We start from the raw sequence: 16,959 nt of genomic DNA, 5'->3' as shown, positions 1-16,959 counted from the left end.
GCCGTTCTCGTTGCCGTCGCCGTTTAGACTGAATTATACGATCTTATTTTTTGCTTGAGTAAACTACAGGTTTATTGACGAGAGTTTCACTTTAAGTCCTGGCTAAATCTATGTATTCCTGCCAGCGCCTCATCTACCAAGCACAAGTTCCGTTGAAGACGCGTAATGCACCCTTGATCCGACCATATTTTTGCTTTGCCCGACCAAAATAATGACTTGGTCGGAGCTTTACGCAGCTCTGTAAAAGACTAAACTAGACACTCCAAAGTAGAATGCAAAATCAACAAATTCCTGAAAGAGTGGTTTTTTGTTCCTTTTAATATTCTAATTACGAAGTGTATACCCTATAATTAGGTATCCTTCTGTTGGCTACCAGCCTGTTTATAAACACTGTTGCGATCTAAATTGCATAATATTCTTAGTTCAACTTTAATGTGAACTTTTACGGTTTTTCTTTAGCTTAGGCATTTTCCATCCATTAGACCTGACGTACTCCCTGACAGCTTGTAAGTTAATTGGTGGGAAATAAGAGCCTATCTTTGTGCGCGTCCACCAATATCCAGCCCTAGCTTCTCGGCTGCCAAGCGTGGTGAACTTGTAGAGGTAGTGTTCTCCCCGGATAAATCTAAAAGACAAGAAATGCAATACCAGTTGAAGTCAACCGTTTTAATGCCAATCACTAAAAAAAGGCTGGCTTTCACAATGACGGAGTTGGAATCTGAAGAGCAAAGTGTTATGATCTAGTGAAAACAGCCTTCCGATTAACAAGCACGGTGACTGGTTTACTCTAGTTCCGATGATTACTGGGACCGGAAACTGTTTTGTTTGCCTTCAAAATCGTCGTTTCCAGTTTTGTTTTCCCAAATACAGGTCATATGATAATACTCTAGGGAACTGTTTCTTTCAAATTTCGTCTTATTCACGTGCATATGTATGTACCCATAATTTTCGGAAAGACAAAGAGTCAAGTTCCCCTGGGCTGTCTATTGGGAAAACAAAACATACAATAGAGTGCTTTCACATGACGTCACGTCGGCCATATTGGTGTCCCAAAACAATGAAACGGCGGCCATGTTGGTGTCCCAAACCAGTCCTGTGGGAGATGAACTCTTTTCTTATGCAAATGATTTCTTTTGTTCCAAAACATTTGCATAGATGCTGGCCACGTGAGTGAAAACACTCTATCATGGAATGGGGGACCCCGGTCTAGTGGGGTAAGTTTCTTTTGTTTTGTGTCTCCCAGAGCGTGAAAACAAAAGAAACCAACCCCACTAGACCGGGGTCCCCCACTCCATGTAAACAGACCCTAAAGAGGTCTATTCAAAGAAGTCATGAACGGAATTGAAAGAAAAGGAAACGGTCTGATTCCTTCAACTCCGGTCGACTCTATCGAGCTTATGACACGTCACGACGAATGGGAAGATAGAGATTATGCAAAAGTTAATATGGAAACTGGCGTTTAGTCCGAGTCGACATGTAGTACAAGTAGATAGAAACCCCAGCCTTGTGATAAATAACCTGAAAAGAAACTTACGTTGGAGGTGTACCCATTTATGAACGGGTTATGAGCGATCAGAGATGTTGCCTGCTCATCATTAACAAGAAGCCTGGTCGCAAAGTGAATCAGCCAGGGATTGTATTGATAATTCTGAAAACAGACAGTTCATTGTACCTGTATAAGGTTTGTTTCGTACTACTTATAAACCAAGGAAGGACTAGCTCATTCGGTAGAGCGCTTTACTGCAGAGCGGAGGTCACGGGTTAAAACCCCGGGACAGGCTAATATACAGTGTCTTAAAACACCCTAGAAACGTAGGTACTACCTTTGCCCTGCAAACAGCTAGACCTTCCCGTGGCCCGGATGACCAGGTATGAATGGTGCTCCCGTGCGTTTAAGCGCAAGATAAGTAGACGTCCTCGCAAAAAAGGGTTTTGCTATTTACTATACTACTCTAAGGAAGATCAGTATAAGAAAAACACCCAACAAACGGTCAAACCTGTGGCAAGACAAATAGTTTTCTTATTGTGCATTCTACATCCAGTGGAGTTGATTTAGAAGATTAAGGGTGGGGCCGAGGAGGGGGGTGGGTTTAGGTCTCAGAACTGGGCCAGAACCAATAAAAAACCGACCCACATTAAGCTTCTCCTCCCTGATGCAAACCTGGTCTCGATTAGTCGCAATAGTACTTACTCGTCTTCAACCGTCTACCCTAACGCGCATGGAGGGGTGAGAAGTCATCCCGTGCGCCACTATGCAGAGACTAGAAACGTCTGGGACTGACACGTCAGGCAATAATACGAGGCGAGTATTCTTACCACGAGCTAAGCCACCCGTCCTCCAAGGTAACCAATCAAGTCGACCGAACGGTCATCTCGCCAGCAGATATATGTCGCACAAAACTAGAGTTATGTCGCCCAAAATGTTTAGTCAGTTGAAACTCTCAGCGACATAACTTCAGAAGAGACACATTTCGGGCGACTTGACCATAAGCCATGTGCAAGTAGCCTCATTAACAGCATACTGACCTGAAAAGCTGCAAACCACGTTAGCCAGTCCAGTCTGTAGTGATATGGTGAAATAACACATGGCCGCCTTTTTGGGTCACCAGGTTTACACTGAAACTGATTTTCTTCCCAAATGCCTCCTTTATGATCGGGAATAATAGTTAAGTTTCTTGTTCCTTGAAATATCACTTCAGTTCTCTCTTTTGTTACGCTGGAAAAGCAACGTAAAAGGTCAAACAGTGCATTATCCTTTTCCCTGATCACACGGATGTTGGGCCTTGTTCCTGCGATAAATCGCGTGAAGTTCAACATTTTAAACTTTACTTGCGCTTAAAGCAGATTGACAGAGCACAACTGAAACAAACAAACAAACAAGAAATATTAAAGTAAGGAAAATTGTACTCGTAAATATTTGGAGCCTGAATGCTAAATATTGAAAACAATCAGAAGTATATATCGAGTTAGCCTTCAGTTGATTCAGTTAAAATTGAGAACTAGAGAAAGAAGGAAATTAGATATAACGAAATCAACAAATTGCTTGCTTTTCCGTGTAATTTAGGTAGATTATGGCAGCATAGCGTGGACACTGAAACTGGAGATTTGCAATCACGTTTCTCAATACTTTGCGCGTGAACCAGCGTCATTCTGGCAGGAAAACGTGACAGCCGTCGCCATTCTACCACGAATTTGAGCGGAAGGGAGTTAAGTTTTAGGTCTATAACCTCCTTCAATAAAAATAGCCGTGTCAACTTTTCTGGTGAAAAAATAGTAAAATGAAGCTTTATGGGTGTCTATTTTTTTAGAACACGCGAAAAAACTTTAAGTTAAACCTCGCCCTCGTTGGCTAGTACTCGTCTCTAGTCTCTAATTCTTTACTGAATTCAAAATTGTCGAAGATCATGCAGAGTAAGCTGCGCGATCTGTTGCTTCCTTTACCTTCCAAAAGCTACGTAAGTGTTCACTATTCTGAAGGAATCAAATGAAGTGTTCATGGCCTGGCGAGATGAAAGCAGGTTCTGCACCACCGGAATACTTAAATACGCTACCATGATACCAAGCATGACCTCAAACACACGACGAACACAAAGACCTAAAAAAAAGATAACACAGGTTCTACAACATAATCGTGAAAGTCACAACTCTCTGCTGAAAATACACTAGTTTAACCATTTAAAAATCTAGAAGTTTACGTTATTGTACACGGATCTTTTATAGCCGATCACCCAAAATTGAAAAAGGTGCACTCTTTTGGCTATTAGAAGAAGTTTTAAGGCTTGCAGTGTCATTATTTATATCGAGTCGGTAATCCACACAACAAGAGGAGTACAAAGTGTTTATTTTACATGGGTAGCTCAAAATAGTCATCACCTTAAAGGCTATGTTCATACTATTTCACACAGCTTTTGGTGTCGACACGAAAAGCTATCGGGAAAAGTAAGAACAGCATCGGCACAGAACTTGAACGAGTCGTTCACACACATCGAACATCGTGCCGGAGTAATTGGTCGAGAGGGCTCGAATATTTACCTCCATCTCAGTGGATTCCAGTCCTCGCTCATACTTAGTCAATTCTGGTCAGCGGAATAACTGTTCACACTGGATCAAAGTGTGGCACAGAACCTACCCGATATGTGACGCTTCTTTTTCGGGATCTGCGCAGCACAGCTTCGCTCCGTTACAGGAATCGCGCCGAGTGTGAACAGAAGCCCTATCCTATAGGATTTTCGTGCCGGCGCAAAATCTGCCCGGTATAGTGAACATAGCGAAAGGACAACGGTGCGCTCATGACCCCCACCCTTTCTCTCTAATACTGCTCCATTTTACGGGTATTTTTAAAAGCTACTTAAAGCTACATTATATGAAAGGAAAGAAGTCGAAAGAAGGATTAGAGGTCACACGTGGGAATCAACCGACGGACCTCTCGCACAAGAGGCCGCCCACTAATCCTTCCTCCTTATCAAAGGTTCAGCTAATGAGCACACATTATTTGGGAGCATCCCAAAAGGTACATAGGCCAAATTAGATATCTGAAATAAAACGTGGTGATGAAAGAGCGAACATGAAACAAGGATAAAGCACAGTTGGTTAGTGAGCCGCCCCCTCTATGCGGAAGGTCCCGAGACCGATTTCCAGGTGTGAGCTCAAATCCTTGTTTCGACTTCTTTCCTTTCCGTGTAGCTTTAAGTAGCTTCAAATACCCGTATAACAGAGTACTGATGGAGAGATAAGGGGATAAATGAGCGCATTGTCGGTCTCAACACATCAACCGGAAGTGGACTTTATGCACACTCGAGCGGTGATTTTGAACAAACGTTTGGGCAAAGCGTCTCTGTAAGAGTAAAGAACCTTAGCCATACAAATTTGGTGGTGTCAAAGCATTATAAAAGATGAAAAAAACTCACTTCCGGTTGACGTGCATGGCTCACGTAAAATAAGGAGCTTAACTTTCACTGGATCATTATACGTTTCAGGAAAACTGCCCACCTACCCATCCCCTAAACCAACATTTTGCTTTAAGTGACACAAAAGTGTTAATGTTGGCTTAGGGGAGGGCTAGGCGGGCAGTTTCCCAGAAACCCACTTCCATTAGGGGTTACTAACAGGGGTGGTGTAGCATTATCCCATTTGCACAGGTTGTAGATTAGACACGTGTAAAGTGGGTGCTTATGGGAGGTAAAAACCAAAAATGGTCGCTATCTGTTATTAATTTGGTAGAATAAAATGAAATTCAGTACCCCATGTGGGCCTTGGTCCAGCACCAGCCTTTTGAAATTGCTGTATTTTAATGACATCGTTCTTTAATAGCTGAGGACGAAGAAAACAGAAAAGCCAGACTCTTGTCATCAAAGCTCATCAGGCTTGGTACAATGGTCAGCCAGTTTAAAAAACCCAAGTTACCACTGATTATTAAAATGACCTGCAGAGAAATGCAGTTACAATGAGTACTTCACACTTGATATTAGCGAGCTTAATAAGTAACAACCGAGGACGGCGACGGCGACGTCAACAAGATCGTCCAAAAAGCAGATCAGAAAAACCAAAAACTTTGCATGTACATAACGCTTTTTCGTACATTTCTTTGCCGTCGAGATACGACTAAGGCGTGAAACTAAGAGGCCGGGAGCTGTTTACATGTTACCGGAATTACTTTCATTCCAAAGCGAGTTCATGCCATCTCCATATATTTCTTTGCATCTGTTCACATGATACCGAGAATAAATTTTGTTCGCGTACAGGTCATTCTGGAATGAGTTCATTCCGGTTTTCATTCTGGAATGAAACTCACTCTGGAATCATATAAACAGCCCCTAAATTTCACTTTTTATGGAGGACGTGTACGCAAGACTACGATTTTCTTTTTCTTTGTATAAACTTAGATACAGTCCTTTACAATTCAATTCCAGAAAAATGCGCCAACATTTAACAAGTGGAACGAGGTGGAGTAAGAGCGATAAAGTTTGAAACAACGCGAATTCACTTTTTTGAAGTGACGTTTTCGCGGCCGCCGCCTTCGTTGTTGCAGCTTATTTGGTGGTACTGGAAAGGAGCAGATCGGGATGGTGCGTGCTGTAGAATTCTATTGCTCCTTGATGCGTCAAAGTTTAGAACATACAGTTTTCTCCCGCGTACAGTCAGTGGCCGCATTGCAGAGGGAGCATAGATGTAAGGTTGGACGTCGGCCAGTTAAGGCGCACTATGGAGCCGAATCAGTCAGTCTTTTTGTCTCATCTCGCCCACCCAGACCAATGACGACACAGGTCAGATAGAATCATTGTCACGGGCTCTTTTACGTCCTCTCAGATTAACTGATGCTGACATTTAAAGACAAAGAAGACGCTGAGAACGTGGTTTTAATCGCAGCTAGCATGTTCTCACCAGTTTAGTGTAAAGACCTAGTTTGTTGGTCTGGCCGGGGTTTTAACCCATTATCACAGCCTCGCTTTCATGAGATCGGCACGCCTTCAACTGAGCTAACCGGGCGGCCGTTAAGGTATGTACGATGGCGCAGCGTTATATAATTAATCAAAATGTTGTGAAGAGGCCAATATTGTTAAAGGATCCTTACCTGAAATAAAATCTGCAAAATGCCACATGTAATTCTAAATGGTCTTGTAAGAAAAATGAAACATGGAACCACTAATTCTATGAAGTTATTTGTCAGAGTCTCAAATTTATGGAAAATCTCAGGAGACTGGTGCATAAAGTAACTCATAGGATTTGGTACTGGCTGAGTCTAAATAAACAAAAAGAAACAAAACCCAACGATCAACGACCTTACAGATGTCCAACAAACACTCTCTCCTCAGCAAAGGCTCCTGCTAGGTATCCCAAAAAAGCAACAATCGAAAAATAGAAAGCGCGCCTATCGTACCCCGTGCGCTCTCTTTTTCCATTCTCCCATCCTCCCTTCGACAAAAGAAGGCCTCTTCGGAGGAGAGAGCCACAAGCATGCCATCACAGCAACATAATCCTGTAATTCATCTGCCATCCACAAAGTTCTTAAAAATACATTGGCCTTTACTTTGGCAGTCAGGGTGGGCAAGCCAGGGGTACTGCAATGCAATGTGTGTATGTACATGCATAGATAATAGAAAGACTGGGTCTTTCTATTATCCATGGTACATGTAGGTCTGTTAATTAGTTTAAATCACAGACAAAGACCTTCGTTTCAACTACCGCCGAAATAAGACTTATCATGAGGCTAAGATTTATCACAACCACTATACATTTAAGGAGTTTTTGTTGCCTATGCATGCACCTCATGCAACTAAAACTATAGATAAACCATCAGCTTGAAGCTTTTTTTTATAGCGGAGCTCTCGTGCGCGAAGCGCGCAGCGGAGCACCATGGGTAAGAAAATGTGGTAATCTACCCATCTGAGAAAATTTGGTAATCACGTGACCGTACGCCCGACCGTCCGTCCGCACCACAGGCCGACCAATGTAAAATAACTCAGTCAACAGGTATGGCGACCCAAATGCAAATCGAGGTTATTTTGGCGGGAAATCGCATAGCCACCCGCGTCTTGTAAAGCAGAGGCAGCCAAAAATTCAATAAAGACGAAAGCGGAAATTGTTTCTGTATCCGTGTTTTCTAAAGTATTAAGCTTAAATTAATTGTCATGTCCACAAATTTGGAATATAGAGCCAGAGAAAGACAAAAAAAAAAAGAGAAAAAGCGGCAGGCCAGCGAAACTCAACGAGAAAAAGGGCGACAGAGATCTAGAGCGAGAGATAAAAAACAAAGGAGAAATTTTTTTGTTGGAAGAACAACATGAAAATTTTGTAGCAGCGGTGACAAAATGAGAAAATTAATGCTAGCGGCCACCAATGCAAGAAGAAAATGAGCGGCAGTGAAAAAAAAGTGAACGAGAACACGTACGACATTTCCTCCATAAAAACGTTTTTGGAAGTTTCACGTTGTAGTCGTCCAAAACAACGGCAAAGAAATGAACAAAAAAAGTGAGCTGCACGTGCAAAGTTGCTTTTTTGCTAATTAGACCTATTGTTGTTTTTCACCATTCTCCGGCGTTGCCTTCGCCGCTTAGCATTACACGATTTTATATTTTGTTTGAACAAACTATAAATATTATCGAGAGCTTCGCTTTTAGCCCTGGCTAAATCTATATATTAATGACTTTCGCTCAAATGGATTTTTAAGGGAGTATACTTCCCTACTTTGAGTGATTACTATGTAATCAAGGGTCCAAAAATTTTGAATGCAAATTAGTTTTTTGACAAAGTTGTGTCTGTGTATATGAAACTTGAAAACAATACCATGAGGAGGCTAACTTGAATACAAAAAACTGGGCGGGGGGGGGGGGGGGGGGGATTTGTGACAGTTGAAGCCCCATTTAATTGTCTTCCTTATTTTCAATGTCCCTGAAACTTGGAGGAGATGTAAATTGATGATTAATCTTGGGATTGTCAAGTTTTTTTAAAAAAATTATCAATCAGTTTTTAAATTACCGTGAAATTTGTAGGAGAGGACAAATTACATGCCAAAATGGTAAAGAAAGCAGTCAAACTTAGACTAATCAAATTCTCGCAATCGGCCATAGTTATCCCCCCCTTTTTTGTCCACAGTTTTAGATGGAATCAAACCACTATGAGACGAAACTGTATTGATGATTGCATGTTTATTTACTGTTTTTTGAACCCTTAACATTTCAAAATATTTCCAAAACATCCTCATAGCATTTGCTCAAATTTTGCCATAATCGACCCAACTAAGGGAGGTACAAGCTTCTTAAAGGGATTTTTGAAAAAAAACTCCAGGTACCGAGAAATGCAAATGAAAATAAAAAACGTAATGGCATCATTATGCTGCCAGAACAACTCCCATGTCAATAAAACATGGATCATACAAAATTTTCATCTTACATACAGCTGTGGTAAACTTTTTCTGATACATTTGTTAATGCCGACAAAGAAAATGCTTAAAGGGGGGAAGTATACCCCCTAAAAAACTCAGTCAAACCATACCTGTAACAAAATAATGACAATTAACCGGCAGAGAATTGCCGGTCAGTGATAATGAAAACAAGATGCCATGCAAGTGCTCATACCAGCTGGCAGTCAAAATACACAATCACCTCCATCTTTACATGCATAATATAGCAGAACTTACAGCGCTAACCATGATACGAAATATAACGAAGCCATCTGTATCCCCAAATGACAACAAGAGGTGTGGGTGTATGGACAGGAACTTGCTGCATTTTAAATACTGGACACAGAAAGATTGCCAAGAAACCTGTTTCAAGAAGCTGTGACTCTCAGCCTGAAACGAAATAATCATCAAGCCACAGTTAAATATACATGCAACCATGCAGCATAAAACATTACAAATCAATAACTATAGAGGGCGAGTCACAATAATTTATTTTCAAACTCAAATCTTCAAAAGAAATTATGCAGCTCTGTTATAATAATACAGAAATTATCTTATGAATGAGCTGATCATAATTTCGAGTGACTGACAGACTTTTAAAACCCATGTAAATTCCTATTTTTTAAAACAGACCATCTCATTTGTCATTATCACATAATTAATTAGCAATTAATTTTAAAAAATGACTTTACATCCAATATATGGTGCACAAATAAAGATGAAAAAGGTTGAAAAGCAATTACATACATACCAAATGAATACCTTGCTCAAACAAGATAGCAATGAAAGAAAAACAGTATTAAAAAAAATCAGTGACAGATATGTTCATTCAACAAAAAATAGTTATTGTCTGCCAAAGCTGAGTGCTAACATCAATAAGGTATATAACTAAGAACCACACAACTGACAAACAAAACTGAGCCCTAGTTTTAGGACAGTGAATTAATAAGTCCAATTAAGAATGATAGAACCATGTCCCAGTGAATGGGAATTTGCCCTATTATCTTTAGTTTGAGACTCAAAGTCTATTTTGTTTCAGCCTTGCACTAGCCTGAGAAAACTACCCAGATCTGAGTAGTGCTTCTGATTGGTTGAATCAAATTTCCCACGCAGCACGACCAATCAGAAGCACTACCCAAATCTGGGTAGTGACGCGTAATCAGTATGGAATTTCTGCATTTGTTTCTCAGACATCATTTGGCAGAGAAACCAGTGGTAGCGTCACCAAATGTCGGCTGTTTTCTCAGGCTAGCCTTGCACCTACAATATGATGAACACTAATCCTTTCATTTCAACATGATCTACCTTCTAATTTACTTCCCCTTATAGTATTTTTTGGTTACACTCTGCAGGGCACTTTTGACACATCTACAAATATATAGTTTTAGCAGCAAGCAGTAGAAGCATATCCACATTTCATGAGGGGGTACAGATAACCTATTAAACTGACCTGTATTATCTGACTAACAGCTGGCGATTAAGCTTAGGGCCAGTAGCTGGTTCCTCGAAGGCCAGGCATTTAGATACATTTAATTATAAACACTTACCACCTCTGCCCAATGTTGACAATAGAATGGTATAATACCCAAAGTAATGTCATGATAAACATGTTCGCACATCCAAAGACCACAACAACTCCTGGAGAAAACATCCCAGTATACGCTAGTAGATCCAAATGTTCCTCAATTCTACTTTTATCAGTGTACAGAAGAACAGTTGGAACATGAAGAATTTTCCTCCAGCCAGTATCTGAAAAGTGACTTTCAATTCTCTCCAAGTATAGGTCAGATGGAAGGAGCCCATTTTTGCCTAAAAGTTGTTTGTTCTGGTTAGCTGCAATGGCAAAGGCCACAACTGCAAAAAAAAACAAAAAAAAAAAACAAGACAAAACAGAAAAATATGTTAAAAGCTACAAACTATGTATGTGTCCCCTCCTGAACACTATTCAGCAAGAGAGACTTATGTTATATAGGTGCTCCTCATGTGGCTTTTTGGCAAGGCTATATGCTCCAGCAGCACCCAGTGGACCCTAGTGCCTTAACCCTGTAGTATATTAGTGTTGTATCCCATAATCGAAACTAAAGAGGCTACAGTGGCTGTACATAGAGACATTATGAACTGTTTTGTGTCACTCGTGCTTCTGAGCCTGTAATCTCAGTCAGTGACTATTCAGTGACTGTATTTTATGGACCCAGCTTTTTGCACGTTACTGCCATGTTTTCCTGTATGCTTGATAGTAAGAGATTAGCAAATTAAATCCTTAAGTTTAAAGGTCAGTTGTCATCTGTTCATCACAACAAACCCTATAAACTTTTCCCTTTCAATTTCATGCCATGCAGGATATCAAAGAGCTGGCATCAACAAAACATAGATTGGATCAGCCCCCAGGAAGTTTTATATTGTATCCACACCCCCTAAAGTTGGCTGTAAATCAAACCCTCAATGAAATGACATCAGAAAGGGTCAATTGTCATTTTCTGTTTGCACCTTTGACTGCATTAAAATCTGAAAGGTCCACATCAATTTGGTCAGCTTCTTTGAAGATAGAGTCCCAAGCCCCATTTCAAAACCTGTCAACCTTAACAGGGGTGGGAGATAAAAAAGGGAAAGTCCCCCTGTAACCCTACCATTATGCTCGGCTCATGCCATATGTATTATTTCCTTATAACATTGTTGTCTTTATGTATTATGTACTGCTCAAACTGAGATCTTGGAGAGCAGGTCAGCACTATTGCAGCCGACCAGCCACAATTTTGTGGGAAACAGCTACGGCACCTATTTCAGACTAAAATGGTCAAAATTGATACCCTATTTCAGACACCAAAATGGCTAAAAAACCATACCCTTTGGCACCGCACATACCTATATAGCCTATATAAGGGAGTGACCCCCGCAAACCCGGGACAGGGCATAAGCCGAACCAGGCCGAATGACCGGTCTGGCACAAGCAGAACCTTAAAGCTGTCGTACGTTCTTTCTTGTTACATTCCAAATGTATAAACAGCGAATATGAATAGAGTTTGGGTTCAACAATGTATGCATGATATAAGTACGTCTTGTGCTGGGTTAAAATTCCCTCCAACAACTACACCCAGCCGAGACACGGAATGCAAGAGAAAGGAGATATTCCTACATAAACGAGGTCACAAATAGCACATTCGGCCCTTATCAAAATTTCTTAACGGTGCTGTGCTAAAATGCACCGTAAAGAGATAGAATTTTTTTACTAAAAGACTGCGGACTGCGGACTGCAGATTGCGGACCAGGGGTAAAATGCAGACTACGTGTAAAATGCAGACTGCAGACTGAGAGTAAAACGCAGGCTGGGGTAAAATGCAGACCGAACATAAACTGTAGTCGTGGAAGGGTTTAAGGGCCAAAAAATCCCGCAAATACATGTAAACGAACACTTACTTGAAGACATGTGCTTTCACAAATCCATTCAGGACTTTCTTCTCTAGAACGTCGTCGACGACCCAAAAACATAATCGCAATCTTGAACCTTTTTTTCCTGTCCGAGAGACCTCACGCTTCAACTTTAGACGCGAAGTTTTCGAGATACGTGACCAGGGACCGTGAATTAGTACAACACCACGATGTTTACGCTTAAATGAAAGCTGCTGACCCAAAATACTGTACAGGAAGAATTATGGCGATAAAACGGGAGTAAATCATTCCAACAACAAAGAAAGATGATCTGCAGGAAATTTGGATGACCTTTTATGAAAGTATTGCAAATTAAGGTACACAAACTTAAGCTGTTCGGATGTTCATTGAAACTTCTGGCGAATGTGCAATGCACTTAGACTAGGAAGCCGAAGTGTATGAATGATACCGGCTACTTCACCGATTTGGAGAAGAAGGAGCACAAGTGTTTAAAAAAAGTCTACAGTTTTTATTCTGCATTATGCTCCCAGCCTGCGTTTTACTCTCAGTCTGCAGTCTGCAGTCTGCATTTTACACTCAGTCTGCAGTTTACCCCTGGTCCGCAGTCTGCAGTCTGCAGTCCGCAGTCTGCGTCTTGGAAAAACCGAGATCTCGGGAACCGAGCCAGCCCGCCCTCTCATATGAACACATCGAAAATTTTACAAAGGATTTAGAGGTGAGGCGAGATCTCGGAAACCGGCCGGCCAGCCCGGTCAACCGGGCTCATATGAAGAGGCCCGGTAGTCACTTGTTTCCATCCGCCAAACTGACGTGACGTCATCTGATCTCCGGCGAACATCTTCGGTTTACGCGCCGGCTCCCTATCGTAAAAACTAATATGGCGGATGATCTTTTGTGGGTCCACGAGTGTCCAGCAGATTATTTGTGTTTTTCTGTGCACATAAAGCAGGGTCCTGATTTTTTTCAATAAACCTTTGAAAACTTATGGTAAATTGGACAAGGGTAAAGCTATTTTATACCCTTAAAGCTTGCCACAGTGGAGAACGTCAGTTTGATGGATGGCGTGACAGATAGCGTATCTTTCCATCCATGAAACTGACGTTCAATAACAGGCGAACGCGCACGAAAATTGACGATAATGTACCGAAAACCTGTCTCGGAATTCCGAAGATTTTCCCGCTAAGCATTGTTGTTTGGCGGACATTTTCGAAAGGAAAATAATGAGGGCCTCCCAGGGGTTTTAGGGAACAAGGGAACATCGCCATTTACTTTTAGGGAACAGGGGATATTTCAAAATAACTTTTAGGGAACAAGGGAACTGTTGAGGGATATTCGGGAACAAGGGAACATTGACTTTCGACCATTTTCTAACTTTTGGAGAGATTTCCATTAACTGTTTATGAAGACATTTCCGACGTTTCTGTAATTTCACGCATTTCCGACAACTAAGCCTGGCGACTAATCTTCACAAGTGAACTGGTGACGACTGGGGACGAGTTTAGAATGCGTGGGAACCTTGGGAGAGTATTAGTGGAGTATTTGAAGTACCTACATTTGTTCGGAGAGACATTTGGACTTCACCTTAAAAAGGAAGCTCCTCTCGCCATCGATTTGACCAAGAGTGCGTCGACAATGTCAAGCTTGTAACAGGCACGCAGTGAAACACAGGGCCCTCAAGGAACTGTTTCTTCAGTTGTCATTGAAGACGAGAGACGATTACTTAAGTCACTACGTGAAATTAAGGTCCTTTTGGACCGGTTTAGTCCTGGGTTGAGTGCTAGATTTAACATAAAGAGCATTTTGACCCTGGTTGTGGAAAACACGTTTTCTGAGATGAGAACGGGCAGGGGCACCCAATGGATCTGTTCCTCAAAATATCTGTTCTTCATGCAAATTTTTGCTGGCTGGGAGATGTGGAGAAATAATAGTCCTTGGAAGGAAAGTGTTGCTGGGAAAAAGATAATTCAGGGTGTCAGAGAGGATTTGAAGTCTAGAATAGCTGCCACGGGTAACTTGTATGGGTTGCTTACCACTCAAGATCTGAATTGTGCCCTATGAAACTTCCCAGTAAGTCAGGTTGCAGGTTGTAAGGTTGCTGGCTGGGAACTCTTCCATCAGTCTTGCTGGGAGTGAAGAACAGATAATTTTTTTTCCAGCAATCTCCCAAAATGCTTAAAATAGTCTCAGAAAACTTTATTCACGCTTTGTTGTTGTTTTTAGGTCTTTTTCTCAAAATTTCCAGTTGGGTGCCCCTGAACGGGTGCCAGTGACATGCCGTTGCAGCTTGAATTTGACTACAGGTTCAGTAGAGCAATCAAAGAACGCTTAAAAAGACAGTGCTCTACACCATATTCATACTTTACTAGCTCTAGTTCATACTACCCACACACCTTTGTATCTGCAAGCTATTCTGACCTTCCGAAATTACGTCCCCCAAAGACAAACAAGCTAACTAGTCAACAAGTTCGCGAGATGAGGAATTGGAGAGCTGTCCACAGTCAGAGTGTTCCCCAAAAAACGGTGCGCAATATGACGACCAAAGACAACCCAGGAACTCTCCCGATTAATCTATATGCGGTGGGCCCACCAGATGTCCAGCCACTTGATTTAACCAAATTAGGAGACCACCATTCAGTGCAACAAATGCCACAGAAAGAAGTGACAGAGTTTCTGTACACGTCTAATCAGATAGTCTGTGTTAAGCATGACAAAGGGTGCCCCGAAAACACATTGGTTCTCGCCTGCCTAAAGGAGAATGTTAAAGTTGGCATAAAAAAAGTGATGGCCAAAATTTTTGTTCAAGATCCTTTTAACCCAATATGCTTTTCGGAAAATTCAGAGAAATACATTGAGGTAGATAGCATTATTTGTATCTTGACGACCTACAAACATAATCAAGATGTTTTGGAACTTAAGGAGGAAGAGCTGATCCTACTTCAGGATGAAATTCAACAGACAAGTGATGTCCTCACTTTTACAGAGGCGACAGAAATTTCTGCTGATGAACCAGAGGTGATGCGGCATTCATCAAGGAGACGAAAGAGGCGTTTTGCTGAGGATTATCTCTACTATGACTAACGAGGTAAAACTTACGAAAATACTGACCATCGAAAACTGAAATATGATTGAAATTCTGGGGAACATTAATTAATATTTCTGGGGATCAAGGGAACATGCAACAGAATTTCTGGGTACAGGGGAACTTGATGAAAGTGAATTTCAGGGAACATCTTAATTTATTTTTGGGGAACAAGGGAAAAACTCCAATTTTTTTTAGGGAACAAGGGAACATGTACCCCCCCCTGGGAGGCCCTCAATAATAAAGTTTCCGGGTGTATGAGATCTGGAAGTTGACTGCTCGGTTTATAGTACTCAGCACAAGTCGTTTGTTATGGCTTTGCCGGCAAATGCCCAAGAAGGTAGCGGCACAGCTGAAAGCATATATTTAAAAAGTGAGAAAGACAGTGCTACTGTATGTACTTGGCAAGCGAAGTTAAAAGGATCAACGAACAAGTTTGTTGGCTATGTTGGATCAGTTGAGGAAGCCACGACTGTAATAAGACAATATGAACTGGAAACAACAACAAAATTCTCTTGTTTTAAATCAGACAAAATGTTTGGTGCTGGAGGTAAGATAATTATGAAGCAACAAAATAATTATGCACTTATCAACTGAAAGCCGACCCCTCACCCCCGGGCCAAGGTGGGGGAACAAAGGGTGTTTGATAAAATTTGACAGCATGTTTTGCCGTTGGGGGCTGGGGATTTCTCAAGATTTGCCATGTTTTATTTTTCTCCTACAGGACTGTAGGTGTGGGCTTTAAAAGTTTAAGTGCCCCCTCATGGGGGTTAATCACCATTGTAGTTGACATGAAGTCAAATCCCCACCCTGTCCTGGGGGTGGAGGAGGGGGGATTTCAGTTGATAAGTGCATAAACAATAAGTTGGTCATAAAAAAATTCTTGAATCTGATTGGTTATCAGCAGCTATGATTTTAGCAGTGCATTGTAACATAATAGGGTTAAGAATGCTGGAGTAGAATGTGGTGTAGCTTGCACACCAGATTACAATCAAAAGATTATAATAAACAATGCTCTGATCTTAGAAATTTTTCTTTTGTTGGGGGAGGGGGGGAGAGAAATATGCTGGAGTAGAATGTGCATATTCTAAACACAGTGGTATTCATGGCATGAACAATTTATGAATCAAAGACATGAAATACCGTAAAATCCCGAAAATAAGGCCCGGGGCTTATATTTTGCAAAGGCCCTTTTTGAGGGGCTTATTTTTGGAGGGGCTTATATTCGGAGAGGCTTATATACGGGAGGGAAATTTGCGTTTCAAAATCGATTGGGCTAGCCTTATAGTTGGAAGTAAATTTACCGTTTTTACTTTGTTTTATTTTGTATTTGAGGGCAATTTTCCAAGTAAAAGCCCCCGGGGGGGCTTATATTTGAAGGGGCGATTTTACGGAGGGTTTTTTGCTTTACCAGTTTGGGGGGCTTATATTTGGAGGGGCTTATACACGGAGGGGCTTATTTTCGGAATTTTACGGTATCTTTAAATCTATGGTTGACTGAGTACTATCTGCAAAGGGTGCATGTAATACATTGGCTTGACTGTGTTGTAGGTTGCATACCAGATTAGAATCAAAATTATAATAAACAAGACTA

At 41.3% G+C, this 16,959-nt stretch overlaps 1 pseudogene; it reads right to left on the bottom strand.

Moving 5' to 3' along the window:
- Positions 1-12,663, bottom strand: LOC140941565 (lipase maturation factor 1-like; annotated as a pseudogene).
- Positions 12,664-16,959: the final 4,296 nt, after the last annotated feature.

The sequence above is a fragment of the Porites lutea genome, chromosome 6 (genome assembly GCF_958299795.1).
Source record: "Porites lutea chromosome 6, jaPorLute2.1, whole genome shotgun sequence".
Classification (NCBI taxonomy): domain Eukaryota; kingdom Metazoa; phylum Cnidaria; class Anthozoa; order Scleractinia; family Poritidae; genus Porites; species Porites lutea.
This window is presented reverse-complemented; position numbering and strand designations above follow the sequence as displayed.